This window comes from Orcinus orca, chromosome 13, assembly GCF_937001465.1.
Source record: "Orcinus orca chromosome 13, mOrcOrc1.1, whole genome shotgun sequence".
Taxonomy (NCBI): domain Eukaryota; kingdom Metazoa; phylum Chordata; class Mammalia; order Artiodactyla; family Delphinidae; genus Orcinus; species Orcinus orca.
In genome coordinates, this window is record NC_064571.1 from 1,044,078 (window position 1) to 1,057,064 (window position 12,987).

The 12,987-nt window shown below is 44.6% G+C and overlaps 1 non-coding gene across 1 annotated transcript; it reads right to left on the reverse strand.

Annotated features, from left to right (window-relative positions):
- Positions 1 to 10,320: 10,320 nt before the first annotated feature.
- On the reverse strand, positions 10,321 to 10,427 carry LOC117195844 (U6 spliceosomal RNA). Its single transcript, XR_004475720.1, has one exon. It is a non-coding gene; the product is annotated as a U6 spliceosomal RNA (small nuclear RNA).
- Positions 10,428 to 12,987: the final 2,560 nt, after the last annotated feature.

The following is a 12,987-nucleotide window of genomic DNA, read 5'->3' on the forward strand; positions in this document are numbered from 1 at the left end:
ACTTGGTTGGGGCCGCCACTCCTCACAGGGTCCCATCGCCCAGACAAGGGGGTTCATTCTCCCAAACTCAGCATCAGGAGTGTGGGGGGGTGACAGCCCCCCCGGGTCTCCTTCATGCGAGACCCTGTGCTTTTGAAAGAGCAGGTGCCCTGCCCTCGGGGGTGGGGGGCTGGGGGGGGTGACATGGGGCCCACGATGGGCAGGCGGGTCCCCGGGTGGGGCAAGCCAGTGTGCGGCAAGCCAGTGTGCAAGGAGTTCCGCGGTGGGTTCTTCTCTCCAAAGGCTTCTGTGCCCCTACCTCTCCCCATGCCCCCCCTCGAAGACAGCGCGGTGCCCCGGACGGGAGCCATGGGAGCCGTCAGCCACCGCCCCCTCTACACGCACACGCAACGCACGCGCACGCAACGCACGCACGCACACGCAACGCACGCAACGCAACGCACACGCAATGCACGCACACACGCACGCACACACGCACGCTGCAGGGAAGCAGGGCCGAGTGCCGCGCCCTCAGCGGCCTTGAGCGCCCCGCCCGGAATTGGCTGGCGGAATGGACAAACAGGCTCTCCCGGCCCGGACCACGCAGGACTGTCCTGCCTGGGCTTCCAGTGCGGCCGCCTCTTTCTGGAAGCTTGGAACGCTGGAATCAGGCCACTTCCTGTCTGTCCTTGGAGGAGACTGGGCTGCACTACAAGAAGCTCCGGGCTCACCCCTGGATCCGGACCATCATGTGGCCAGAGAAATTGGTAACATTTTTGTTTTGCCTTTTGAAATGTTTAATGACAAGGATTTTGTTCAGTTTCCTGATGTGGGTGTCCAAAGATGAGAGACCCCATGTGTGTGACCTGTGCCTCCTGGGAGATAAGCCCTAAGCTAGTTTAAACCTGACCAGGTTCTGTCTACACGGTAGATTTAGACCTCTCCATGTCCTGTCTACTGATTATTTTTAGAACTGACCATGTGCTGTCTATAATGAGAACAATTAGACCTGTGTTCTGTGTACCTAGGACTATGGGGACCAGGGTAGAGACCCAGCCAGACCTGGGTCCTGGAGCTTCAAGGGGGACGTGGAGACCTTGATAGAGACCCGGCCTGGCCTCAGTCCTGGGAACTTCAGGGGGGGAACATGGGCACCTGGGTAGAGACCCGGCCTGGCTTCAGTCCTGGGAGCCTCAGGGGGCATGTGGAGACCTGGGTAGAGACCCGGCCTGGCCTCAGTACTGGAAAACTCCGTGCCTGCATCTGAAGGTCAGTGCTTAGATGTCTGGAACTGGAGCTGAGGTGGGCTCTGGGTAGCAGCGCTCTGCCCCGAGTGTGGTTACCTGACCCTCCCAGCGTCCAGTGCTATGGTCGGGGCCTTAGTCTTTACCCCGCGAGGTTCCCCTTCCCTGGGGCTCGTGGAGCCTCCTCTGGTGGGCTACCTGGATATTATCCCAATTTACCCCAATTGGATATTATCCCAATTATCCCAGTCCTTGCATGGCAAGTAGGCAGGCAGGTTTACCTGGTGAACTGATTGCAGGGCACAGCGGATCTGGGTTTAAGGCCGATGGGCAACAGCTGAGGCTGCTGCTGAGCTCTCCTTCCAGTCTACCGTCCCTACTCAGCAGCATCCAGAGCTGCCCCTCGGCTTTCAGCCCTCTGTCCTGTGAGTTATCTCAACAAGTATGTGAGACAAGAAAGGACTGAGCCTCCTAGAACCAAGTAGTGTGTTCACCTCTAGCATGAAAGCTTTAAAAACAGTTAAAATCACACAGAACCAAAGGGAAAAGAGGAGGACTTCTCTGGGACAAGCGTGGGGAGAGGAGACCCACCTGCCACTTTTTCCCATCCCAGAAGGTCCCAGGAACCCAGATTGTTTCCATATTAGGGGAGCCACCAGCAGAGCCAGGGTATCCTGACTAAGGGGACGTGTGACCCCAGGTACAGGGTCTGGGGAGGTGGGTCACCCTGGTGAGTGTGGATGTGCGACCCCAGGTGCAGGGTCTGGGGAGGTGGGGTCACCCTGGTGAGTGTGGATGTGCGACCCCAGCTGCAGGGTCTGGGGAGGTGGGGTCACCCTGGTGAGTGTGGATGTGTGACCCCAGCTGCAGGGTCTGGGGAGGTGGGGTCACCCTGGTGAGTGTGGATGTGTGACCCCAGGTGCAGGGTCTGGGGAGGTGGGGTCACCATGGTGAGTGTGGATGTGCGACCCCAGGTGCAGGGTCTGGGGAGGTGGGTCACTGTGGTGAGTGTGGATGTGCGACCCCAGGTGCAGGGTCTGGGGAGGTGGGGTCACCCTGGTGAGTGTGGATGTGCGACCCCAGGTGCAGGGTCTGGGGAGGTGGGTCACCGTGGGGAGTGTGGATGTGCGACCCCAGGTGCGGGGTCTGGGGAGGTGGGTCACTGTGGTGAGTGTGGATGTGCGACCCCAGGTGCAGGGTCTGGGGAGGTGGGGTCACCCTGGTGAGTGTGGATGTGCGACCCCAGGTGCAGGGTCTGGGGAGGTGGGTCACCGTGGGGAGTGTGGATGTGCGACCCCAGGTGCAGGGTCTGGCGATTGTGTGGGTCTCACCCCACCTGCATGGGTCGGGATCACGTGTACGGGGAGACCCCATATCTGCTCTGCCTGCAGCGTGTCCTGTCCGCTCTGAGGTTTCCAACATCTGCATTGAGGGTGTTGCCCTGATTAGCCTGTGGTTCCTTTCCGCTCTTAATCGTGTCACATTCATGTGAGGTCAGGCATGTTTGAGTGGGCTGCTGCTGTGTGTTCTGCTGCGTGAATACCCTTGGTACTATCTCATTAATATCATAGCATATCATATGTCTAATCTATGGAGGTCACCATTGTCTGGGTCCCCCTGGACAGAGGTCGGGTGAGCACAGATCAGCCCCCCTAAGGATGGTCCCCCATTTGCCATGTGAGGGCGCCCGAGGTGGGGGACTGTGCTTGGGCCTCCGACATTTGTGATGAAGGGGAGTCAAAATGGAATCTCAAATAATAAGACATTATTTTAGGAATTTATTTTAAGTGAAATAAAACACACGTCACATCCCTTTACCATCGTCACCACGTTAAGTGCACGTTTCTGAGGCATCAGATATTCTCACCTTCTCGTGGAGCCGTCGCCACCATCCCTAGAACTTGTCATCTTGCAAAACCAGAAGCCCACAACCATGCAAGTCTCACTCCCCGTTCCCTCACTGCCCCTGGTACCGACGTCCACTTTGGTCCATGCGTTGTGGACTCCAGGGCCCCCTTTTGAGTGGAGTCCTGCAGTGTTTGCTGAAGGATCATTTTGGAAGAGTTGACTTTCGGTCTGAAGCTCTGCCTGTTTGCATCTGAAGAATCTGCATTTAGGGAGAGGGTGTATATGAGGGACAGGTGTCCAGAGTGCAGATGAGAGGTGCCTGTGGGACCCTCTGGTCCCATCTCTTGGGCTGTGGCTCATCGCATCGTCACTGTCCCCACGGGCACCGCTGGGGTGGTGTTGTCTGAGTGAGATTCCCCTGGTGCCCCTGCTCTCCTCCCCTGGTCCTGCTGGTTGGGGAGGGGACTGCTTGCTGGGTGGTCTGTGCTCCTGAGGCAGGAAGGACCCTGCAGCATGGACCTGCAGAGTGTGGGGTGTGGTCCCAAGAGCATGGGGCCCACATAGGACACGGCCCTGGGACCTCACAAGTGCTCTGGCTGCCTCATCACTGACAGGGAATGTTCCCAAGATCTCACTCAGGAGGGCGTGGTGGGCAGCCTGGGACCCCAGAGGCCCCGTTCCTATCCTGGAGCTCGGAGAGCATGTCCCCCATGGACGTCTCAGCCATCTCCCTCTGTCCTGTCTCTGAACGCAGGAAAACGACCTCTCCTGACCATTGTCCAGGATGGAGGCTTTGTCCTGTCGATGTTGGGATCCTTTAATCTAGGAGTTCTGACAGAGCAGCTGTTCTTCAGACCTAAAGAAGGAACAGCTCATGAGTATAAAACATTTTCAGATGAAACTAATATTCGATGACTATCTATACGACTCAGTTGCTGACTTCTATTAGTGATAATTCTCCTGGTGTTAGATCTGATGTGGGGAGCTGGCAGGCTCTCTGCACTCTGAGTGCCTATTCCTTCAGAGACACGACTCTGAACCCAGAAATACCTAGCTTAAATCTTGGTCTTGCAGTTCTCAAGTTGCATGCCTTTGTGAGTGTTGGAATCTGGAAAATGGAGCTGGTGGTAGTGGACATGGAGCCTGTAAGACCAGTGGGATTTGGGGGGGGGAGGGCTGGTAGCTGATACAAAGTACGTTCATGGGTCGACATCTGCCCCTACAGTAAAAGTGTGATGGGCCCACAAGACAAATCCTAAAAAGCCAGTGAACATGTCTCATACTATTCCCATAGAGCCGAAAGGCTCTTTTTGTCCTAAATAGTGTGCAGTGATATGTGAGGTTATAACAAACCCTGGTAGGCCACAAATACAGACCTGAGGGTGACCAAAGAATCAAGATAGGTGCTGGTATGGGACTGGGTCTCCTCCTGAGGGTCGGAGAAAGTAGTGTTGAGATTTCTGTTAACAGTGTGGCAGTTCTGGCTGCTTGGACCGAGAGTGATAAGTATAGTAATACGGCTACAGTTGGGGCAGATCAAATACTGGTGTTTGGTATTGGGATATGACTGCTGGTTTTGTATTAAAGACTATACTAATAAAAGTAACAATACCAAGAATTGAAGAAACACCTGCTAAATGTAAGGAGAAAACGGTTAGGTCGACAGAGGCTCCTGCGTGGGCCAGACTGCAGGCTAGAGCTGAATACACGGTTCCACTGGTACCAGAACCAGCTTCTACTACTGGTGATACGAGCAGGAGCGAGAATGATGGGGGAAGTGGTCAAAAGTTTATATGATTTATTCAGGGAAATGCTCTATCAGGTCCCCCAGTTACTAGTGGCACAAGTCCGTATTCAAACCCTGCAATCATAATGGGTACAACCAAATCTGTAACATAGTCGTAACAGTCCTTGCACTTGTAATAAAGAAAGAAAATTATTACAGTGCAGGGACTGTATGACTGCGTTACAGGTTTGGGCATCTCCGAGTAGCGCTCCAGGTTAGCAGAGCTCAGCCGAGATTAATAGACTGAAGGTGGTTTGTGCTACCCCAGCTGAAGCACCAGAGAGTAAATATACAACGCGATATCTTTGTGATTTGTTGAAAATAATCCACTGTTTATGAACAGAGGTAAAAGGACTGAGCTAGCTTTAGACTGTAGATGTAAAGGCAGAGATTGAGCCCTCTTTTTGCCAAACCCTGTGGTGAATCAACAAATTGAATTGTAACTTCAGAGAAGCAGCTTCAGCTCTGCCGGCGCTTTTCCTGCCTTTTTTTCCCTTGATGGCAGAAGTAGATTGAAGCCAGTTGACTAGAGGATTTGCCTGTTAACTAAAATTTCCTGGGGCGGAAGCTCATCAACCTAGTAAGGATTTGCCTTAATTAAAATGTTTGATTTGCATTCAGTTGATATAGGATAGTCTTGTAACCCTTAATTCTGTGAATTAATTAAACTAGGCTTCTCAGGGCTTTGAAAACTCTTGGTCTAAGCTACCCTAAGTTCCTAGTCTGGCACTGATAGAATGGGTGTTAAGGGTAGTAGGCATGTGGCTGTTAGGATTAGTAATGATAAGAAGCTTGTTTTGTATGTTCAAATTGTTGTTTTACTTTTGTGCTGTTTAATGAAGGGAACATAGTGATGTGGAGTATGTTAGCTGCAAGTAGAGATATATGCCAGGACTGCTGTGATGCCTGTTAGTTGTTATCTCTTGGATAGTTATTCATTTGGGTAAAAACCCTGATAGTGATGGGCGATGTCCTAATGATACTATAATGGTGAGGAAAAGGATTGTGATGGGAGGTGTTTTATCTCATGTGTGTGATAATGATACTCTTGTAGTATATGATCTGGGCATAAATAAGAAGGAGAGTGTTGTTATGATATAAATTCGTATGTTTAGGATTGTTATAATTGGAATATACTTTATAATAGCTGTCATTCATCCTATATGGGCAATTGATGAGGAGGGTGTAATTTTTTCCAGGTGAGTATGGCTAAGTCTGCCTCAGCCTCCAGCTATGATTTATAATATCACTATGATTAATAGTATATTTAGGTTGATGGATGGTGATGTGTGGTATAAAACTAATAGGGGTGCAGTTTTGTCAGGCTGATAGCATCAGGCCTGCTGTTCATGGGATGCCTTGTGTGACTTCAGACACTCAGAAGTGAAATGGGGAAAGTCCTACTTTTGTGACAAGGGCGATTGTCATGAGGGTGGATGCTGCTGGATTAAAGATTTGTGTTATTCACTGTGTTCCTTGACCAGAGCATATTAGATTAATGATAATCGCCATTATAAGTAGTGTTGATGTGGTGGATTGTTTTAGGAAATATTTGTTGGATGCTTCTATAACTTATGGGTTCATGTTTTTATTCGAATGGGGATACCATTAACCAATGTGAGCTTGTTACTAAAAGTATGTTTCCTGAGATAATCGTCCATAGAATGATAGTAAAAACAATAGGGTTTATTAGCATTGGAAGGATATACAACAATATTTTGGGGGTATGGGCCTGAAGCTTACTTAGAGAACTTTACTATAGCATGTGGTGTAATGTGGTTGCATGGAGAACGTACAATTCTCAGGAGTGAGTTCAGTTCCAGGAATACAAGCGTTTAAACCTCTGTCATTTTCTCTATCAAAGTAACTCTTTTGTCAGACATATACCTTAAGTTTGTGGTGGGTTGCCTGATGTGATGACAGGTAATGTGATTAGCCCTCCAATATACATAGGGCTAATGTTAGTAGTAAAAATTTTTTAATAAGAGATGTATAAATGGATCATATCAAAATTGTGGGTAGGATGCTCGAATTCGTAGAAAGGAGATTGTTAGATGTGTTTTAATGATGACATGGGCTGTATATAATTCTGGCATGAAGGTGTTGTGAAATGCTCCTAAAAATAGATTGCTGTGAAAATGTTTATTATAATGATATTGACATATTCTCTAGGAAGGACGGGGTGAATGAGCCTGCTACATTTTCTACACAGAAGCCAAATACAGTTCTACTTCTGTTAAATGGGGCTCTGTTAGATTTCTGCTAGTATAGAGATAATCAAATTTTGGGTAGGGGTCAGGAGAAAATTAGTCATAGGTGTTCTTGTGCAGTGGTTACTGTTGAAAGTGTAAATGATCCAATTATCAGCAGGACTGGTAAGAGAATAACTGCTAATGTTACTTCATATGAGATCGTGTGTGCTACTACCCGTAGATCTCCAATGAGTATTCTGAATGTGAAGCTCATCCAGATCTGAGGGTGTAATAAATGGCTAGGTGTGATATGGCTAATATAAACAGTATGCCTACATTTATATTAATTAGTGGATAACATATGGGAAGAGGAATTCATGTAGTGAGAGCCAGGGTTAAGGTTAGCACTGGTGCAATAATATATAAATTGATGATGTTGATGGTCATAAATAATTGACTGCATCAGCAATGGGTTGTACTAATCCATAGGGACTGATGATGCTTGGCCCTTTCTGGATTTGTATATAGCCTAGGATTTTCCATTCAGTTAATATGAGGAATGCTATGGTGAGTAAAATTGTGTAATTTGTGAAAAAATGTAGATTATAAACATATTCTTAGGAAAGGGACTTGAACCAGTGCAGATAAAGGTTTCACTTTTACATAATTACTGGGCTCTGCCACCCTAACAAACCCTGTTCTACAGTAGGGTATGTATAAATTAATTGAATGCAGATACCATCATTTAGTTTGAAGACATTTTGTATAGTAAGCCATATTTCTCTTGTCCTTTCATACTGGGAGAAATCTACATATAATAGACAGAAACCAACTGGGATGACTCCAGTCTGAGCTCAGATCAGGTAGGACTTTAATCGTTGAACAACAAACCATTAATAGCAGTCACACCATTGAAATGTCCTGATCTAGCATCAAGTCATAACCCCTATTGTTGGTATGAACTCTAGAATACGATTACACTGTTATCACTAGTGTAATTTAATCACTGAGGTGGTTTTATTCTCCAAGGTCATCCCAACCAAAATTGCTAATTCATTGAAAGCTACATTGTCCCTTAGAGTTCAGTGGTTTACTTTTTTTTTTGATTAATTAATTAATTAAAGCTCCATTGGGTCTTCTCATATTATTCTTGCCTCTTCACGGGAAGGTCAATTTCACTGATTAACAGAGACAGTAAAACACTTATTTGACCAGTCATACAAGTCCTGTGTTCTGTATACATCTGTTATGTTTACTTATCTGAAGTGTCATTCAGGTCAGTGTTTTCTCATTAATTTACTGTCTGGATGATCTATTCATTGTTTACAAGTGGGGTATTGAAGTGCTTTACTATTACTTTATTGCTTTTTCTCCATGCAGTTTATATTTGCTTTAATTATTTACATACTCTGGTATTGGGTCCATGTATATTTATACTTAAAATTGTCTCTTGATAATTTGACCCCTTTATCACTGTATATTAACATTCTTTGTCTCTTGTGCCTGATTTTGATTGAAAATATGTATTATCAGATACAAGTATAGTTACTCCTACTCTCTCTCGGCTGCCATTTCATGGAATATCTTTTTACATCCTCTCACTTTAACCTATATATGTCCTTAAAATTAAAGTGAGCCTCTTGTAGACAGCATATTTGTAGGTTCTTTATAAAAATTAATTCAACCATTTTGTGTTATTTAATTTGAGAATTTAGTCCGTTAAAGTTTAACTTAATCATTGATAAGGACTAAAAATTACCCTTTCATTGTTTTCTGTTTTTTTACTGCTGTTGTTGTAGTTACTTTGTATTTTTTTAATGTTGTATGAATTCATTCTTTACCTTCTCTGTAACTACAATAGATTAACATTCTTGGTGCTGAAAAAAATAAAAGCATATTCAAGTGATAGGGTTTGAAAAGTGTTCGCAGTGGGAAGGAAACCACTGTAACAACATAGACAGAACCCTTTGGAAGGATTCCTCGTCTTTGTATTTTTGCTGTTTCGGAATCTGTAGTAGAGATTAGTGTGCTACATGATGTTCTCCCAGCCTGGCAAGTTCTAAATGGACTGTCTTATTAGGGAGAAGCGCATGGAAAGAAGGTTAGTGAGTCAAACTCCCCTGCCCTCTGTCAGCAGTGGGTGTAAAAGGATTTAGCTGAATGCCTTCATTCTTTTTTGTTTTTTAATAAATTTTATTTACGTATTTATTTTTGGCTGCGTTGGGTCTTCATTGCTGCGTGCGGGCGTTCAGTCGAGAACTTGTGAAGATCCATGAAAAATCTGGACTGCATAGGTGGTCCCTGGGGCCTCCAGGTTAAGAAGTGCTGCCACATGGGTTTCAGAAATTGAGAAAGGAAAAGTGAATGGAGTAGTGGGGTGGCATAGAGAGGGGTGAGTGCCCTGGGGAAATTTGAGAGAGAAGTAACCTCTGCCCCAAAGCCCTGTCCCTGCAGCTGATCCATCGGCACCATGCGATGTCAGTGCCTTTTGTGAGGAGATGGCTCTGCTTCTTTACTCCTGTGCTCAACACGGTGCCAAACCAAACCCTCACCTCATGCTGATTCCCAAGGATTTTAAAAGCGCTGTTCATGGCTGACTTGGTTTTTGGTTCCCTAAACAGTAGTTTTGAGCTGTCCAAGCTATTTAAAAGTATTCTCCTTAATTAAGATGAAACTCTACTCTTTTGAAAAACCAACATGAATTCAGAGAAAATATGCTTTTTGTCCCATTCCTTCAATCTAGTGCACCCTTGTGGATACAAGATTGCATACACCAGACACCTCTGACTCTGGCCCAAATTGGGTCCCTTAACAGAGGGGACATAGGTCTGCCGTCAGTATCTGATTGTGAACTTATAGCCTGATCGGGTGACACAGTGGCCAGACACTGTGGCGTACTCTCTGTGCTATGACTACCTTTGTTTTCACCAGAGGCAGGATTCTGGACTCAGAAATTTTTCAAGCTGCAGGCCTGCATGAGTGTTTGAACCTGGAAAACGGAGCAGGTGCTTATGAATGTGGAGCATATAAAACCAGCAGTATTTTCAGTGGCAGGCTGTGCTCCATCCTGTGCCTGATCTCTCCAGAGTTCTCCCCAAACTTCCTTTTTTTTTTTTAACGTCTTTATCGGAGTATAATTGCTTTACAATGGTGTGTTAATTTCTGCTGTATAACAAAGTGAAACAGCTATATGTATACATATATCTCCATATCCCCTCCCTCTTGCGTCTCCCTCCCACCCTCCCTATCCCACCCCTCTAGGTGGTCACAAAAAAATATAGAACGCGTCATGAACTTGCATATCGTCCTTGCACAGGGGCCATGCCAATCTTCTCTCTGTCGTTCCAATTTTAGCATATGTGCTCCCAAAGCAAGCACTACGACAGCATTTTGAAAGACTAATAGACCGGTCCGGGGCGCTCCGGCCAAGAGGTGCAAGCACGAACTCTTAACTGGAAGGAATTGTATTGCCTTGTGGAATCTGAACCCAAGTACACTGAGGCCACCCGCCAAGGTAGTGACTGGTCTAACCTGTGCTAATGTTAGGGCACAACCTGTTGGATAGTTTTAGCTACCCAGCATTTGACCATTTGTAACCACTGCTTCAGTCACTTCCCACCTCTTGCCACCTGCTGCTGTCTGTTCGTACTTGTGGGCTTCTCCATCTTGTGCCAGTGGCTAGCATTTTTGACTGTAGTTTGATATTTTGTAATTGAGAGCTCACTTCAAAAGCAGAAAAAGACAAAATATATTAAAGCAAGGAAAAGTGTCACTGAAAGAAAAAGAAGATTATTTTTTGTGTTTTTTCTATTCAGTTGTTTTGAGTATATTATATATGTTAGATAGGTATTTCAAATATTGCTTCCCATTTTGTAGGTACACTCTGCTCTCTGTAAATTGTTTCCCTTGCTCCTCAAACCTTTATAGTTTAATGCAATCTGTTTTTCTTTTTTTTTCTTTTTTTTTTTTGATTTTGTTGCCTGTGCTTTTGGGGTCATATCCAAACATACATTGCCCATAGCACTGTCAAGAAGTTTTTCCCCCCTATATCTTCTTCTAGTAATTTTACAGTTTTGGATCTTATATTTAATTCTCTAAACCACTTTGAATTAATTTTTATATATAGTGTGAGATACAAGTCTAATTTCTTTTTAAAAATTATTTATTTATTTATGGCTGCATTGGGTCTTCATTGCTGCGTGTGGGCTTTCTCTAGTTGCAGTGAGCGGGGGCTACTCTTTGTTGCGGTGTGTGGGCTTCTCATTGCAGTGGCTTCTCTTGTGGAGCAACGGCTCTAGGCACACGGGCTTCAGTAGTTGCAGCATGTGGGCTCAGTAGTTGCTGCACGCAGGCTCTAGAACACAGGCACAGCAGTTATGGCGCACGGGTTTAGTTGCTCCATGGCATGTGGGATCTTCCTGGACCAGGGCTGGAACCTGTGTTCCCTGCATTGGCAGGCTTGTGAATATCAGTTTCCCACTATTTTGGGTAAGAGAGGATCCTTTTATCATTGTATATTCCCGGCACTTTTGTCAGAGATCAGTTGATTGTAAATATGTGCATTTATTTCTGAGCTCTGTATTTTGTTCCTTTGTTCTGTATGTCTGTCTTTATACTACAACCATACTGCTTTGATTACTGTGCTTTGTAGTATAGTTTGAAATTATGAAGTGTGATTCCTTCAGCTTTGCTCTTTGTGCTCAAGATTGCTTTGGATATTTTGGGTCTTCTACGGTTCCATGTGAATTTTAGGATTTGTTTTTCTATTTTCTGGGAAAAATGCCTTCAGAATTTTGACATGGATTGCATTAACTCTGTAGATTGCTTTGGGTAGTATGGACATTTTAACAATGTTAATTTATTCAGTCTATTAACATGGGCTATCACTCCATTTATTTGTGTCTCCTTCAAATTCTTTCATCAGTATTTTATAGTTTGCAGTGTATGGCTCTTTCACATTCTTGGTTAGCTTTATTCCTAAGTATTTTATTCTTTTCGGTGCTATTGTAAGTGGGACTTTTTTTTTTTTTAACATTTTCTGATAGTTTCTGTTGTTAGTGTATAGAACCACAAGTGATTTTTGTATGTTGATTTTGTGTCCTTCAGCTTACTCTATTCATTAGTTTAAACAGTTTTTTGGAAGTGGCATTTTTAGGTTTTTGTAGATATAAAAACATGTCATCTGCAAACAGAAAATTAAGGTTTACCTTTATGATTTGGATTTATTTTATTTACATTTCTTGCCTACTTACTCTGGTTAGGAATTCCAGTACTATGTTGAATAGAAGAGTCAAGAACAGGTAACATTGTCTTGGCTGAAACTCAGAAGAAATGCTTTCAGGATTTGTAATTCAGTATACTGTTACCTTTAGGCTTGTCATATGACTTTTAATGTGTTGAAGTATATTCCTTCTATATCTAATTTCTTGACAGTCTTTATCATGAAAGGAAGTTGGATTTTGTCAAATAATTTTCTGTATCTATTAATAAGGTCATAGTTCCCCTTTATTCTCTTAATGTAATGTATCACATTTATTGATTTGCATACATTGAGCCATCGTTGCATCCTGGCATAAGTCCCACTTAATCATGGTGAATGATCCCTTTAATGTGCTGTTGAATTTAGTTCGCCAGTATTTTGAGTATATTTCATCTATGTCACTCAGGAATATTGATCTGTATTTTTCTCATCATGCCCTTGTCTGGTTTTGACATTACCCTTGTCTGGGGTAATGCCTCGTGAGATGGGTTGAAAGTGTTCCCTCCTCTTTAAACTTTTGGAAGTATTTAAGAAGTCTTGGCTTTCATTTCTCTTTAAATATTTGGTATAATTCACCAGTAAAACCATCTGGTCCTGGGATTTTATTTATTGAGAGGTTTCTCAGTACTGTTTCATTCTCTTTACTCATTACTGGTCTGTTCAGGTGTTCTGTTTCTT